Source organism: Ixodes scapularis, unplaced genomic scaffold (genome assembly GCF_016920785.2).
Source record: "Ixodes scapularis isolate PalLabHiFi unplaced genomic scaffold, ASM1692078v2 PGA_scaffold4__175_contigs__length_147842914, whole genome shotgun sequence".
Lineage (NCBI taxonomy): Eukaryota > Metazoa > Arthropoda > Arachnida > Ixodida > Ixodidae > Ixodes > Ixodes scapularis.
In genome coordinates this window covers 50,403,710-50,406,179 of record NW_024609879.1, presented here as the reverse complement: position 1 = coordinate 50,406,179, position 2,470 = coordinate 50,403,710, and the positions used below count along the sequence as shown (strand labels likewise).

The 2,470-nt window shown below is 54.0% G+C and overlaps 1 pseudogene; it reads left to right on the top strand.

Annotated features, from left to right (window-relative positions):
• The first annotated feature begins 1,797 nt into the window (after window positions 1-1,797).
• LOC120840649 lies at window positions 1,798-2,251 on the top strand (annotated as a pseudogene).
• The last annotated feature ends 219 nt before the right edge of the window (window positions 2,252-2,470 follow it).

The following is a 2,470-nucleotide window of genomic DNA, read 5'->3' as shown; positions in this document are numbered from 1 at the left end:
GCGGGTGGCGTTCGTGGAATTGGCGACATCCCGTGCGTGTTCTTTTAGTCTTGTTTTTCTTTTTCGTCCCGTTTCTCCAATGTAGGAAGCGTCACATTCCTTGCACTGCACCTGGTAGATCACGCCCCTTTCTGCCTCTGGCGGGGTCGGGTCTTTTGGCTTGGAGATAACATTGGCAATTGTTCTGTAGGGTTTGTATACAGTTCGTACCCCTAACGGCCTAAGGGCGCGTCCCAATGCCTCCGAAATCCCCTTAACGTACGGGATGCACACGACGTCACGTGTTCGTTCGGCTCGATCCGGGCGCCGACGGGACATTCGTTTCTTAACGCGATTGATAAATCGGTCGGGGTAGTTACGTTTCTTCAAAGCCTCCCGCACATGGCTAAGTTCTTGATTGCTAAGTGTTGAGTTAGATGGGACTGTTTCTGAACGATGAAGTAACGATCTTACAACTGAGCTTTTGTGTTGAGTAGGGTGATGAGAGTGGTAGTCAAGAAAGTTTTGTGTGTCACATGGTTTACGATTTCACATGGTTTACGATTTCACATGGTTTACGGTTTCCACCAACATTTGCTTGCATTGTGGGAACTTCGCACAGCAATCGTTGTCTCTGTTTCGCACTCCTCTCAAGGCTTTTGCTGACAACTCGGGCACACCTGTTAATGTACGTTGCCGAAGATTTTTAGGGAAGCAGTCCTAGCGTACTCATGTAGGCCTTAAAGTTTTGGTCACCCTGGCTGCTCTGCAGCCCAGTTTCTAGACTTTTGTGCACAGGCGGTGTACTTTCCCGCGTGGCGGTAAAGTCAAGCCGGCCACGCGCTCATCCCACGCGCCGCCTTGATAAGACGGATCATCAGAGGCGGCGCGCCGGCGGTGGCTGCCCGGTCTCAAGCGCCGCCGCTAGCGATGTTAGTGTATTGATCGTCTAGTCCATGTCCAATTAGATGTAGTTTCTTGTTCTTAAAACGCTGGCTCTGTGTTATTTTTCCGGGTCGGGTATGCAGCAAGGCAAGCCGACCACGATGGCACCTAAGAGCTGTATGCTCCCCACTCACAGCAGCTTCACGGGGTTTGGTTTCTTCTTTCGGTAAGCCCTTTTCCCAGTCCCCGTATTTCCTACCGTCGTTCCGTGTTTCCGTCCCGTCCACGTTTGTTGTATTGACATGTTTCCGACTTTTCGTTTTGTGACCGAGGATCGTTTTGCGCTCTTGTGTTTGTTTTTGGATGACGTTTCTTCTTTTTTTTTGCTTCTGTTGCGCTTGTGTTAATATGTGGGGGCGTTTCTTTCTTTTTTTTTTTTTGCTTGCAGGCATGCTTACACGAAACCAAGAAGTCGCGATGGCCGTAGCGGCACAAGTTACCACTTACGAAAGTCATGGCGATGTGCGACTTCGGGATGGAGCGCCTGGCCCTCACGTCTGGCCAGCAGGAAGCTCCACCGCGAGAACCCCGACCACACTTGACAGTTTTAGTCTACACGGGGCACGACGACGTCAGGTCCGTGGCAGAGTTCCTGTGCAAGTTGCAGACGAATCACTTTGACTCCGGTGCCTCGGAAGCCTTCATCGTGGGCCGTATTGTCCCACTGGTGTTGCAAGCCAGCGCCAGGTTCTCGTTGAGGTAGAAGGCCCCCTTCACCAGCCTGGCGGACATCCAGGTAAGACTGCTAGAATAGTTCCTGCCTGCAGGCTACGCAACGCAGATTCTCCGAGAGCTCGATGCAAGGATGAAGCACCCAGACCCAAGCCCGGGTCCGGGTGCTGCATCCACCATGATCTGGTCGGGCACGTTCAAGTCATGTAAGAGCTCTTCAAGAGGGCGGACCCGAATACACCGGATTCATACAGAGTAGTTTGGGTCGGAATACAGTGCCACCCAAGATACCATGTCTACCTTATCAATCGCACCTTTGAGACCTTTGAAGAGCAGGCCCAGGGCTTCCGCCTCATTAAGGAAGCTATTCATGCCGAGCAGGACTATTTGTCGCCGCCACCAGCCAAGCACGCACTTGAACCGGCACGCGCATGGCAGGGCCCCGAGGACTCGACGCAAGTGAACTGTACGACCGAGACTTCCATTCCCTACCACGTTAACCAGGAGAGTTGGCATGGCATGGATGGCGTTCTCCCGTGCGAGACAAACGGAAGTTCGGCTAACTCACATCGAGAGGTCCCCGAGGGTCACAGCAGGGAACGTGAGGCTCCCGGGCGGGGGTCGCCACGACTGGTGGGAGGTCGTTGGCCGCCCCCTATCGAAAGCTGGTGCCGAGCGGAGATCCCCACCCAAGCGAACCATCTTCGTTAGTCTGCTCCGGCAGGTGCTGGGGAAAATTGACACGCTGTGGTCGAAATTTCCGCAGGAACAGAACAAGCCCCCCCCCCTCACAACAGCTGGACGGAAGTGCGGTGGAGGCCCTCTCATAGTGGTGCTTGACCTGATCACTGGACGCGGTCCGGCGGGCACCTTG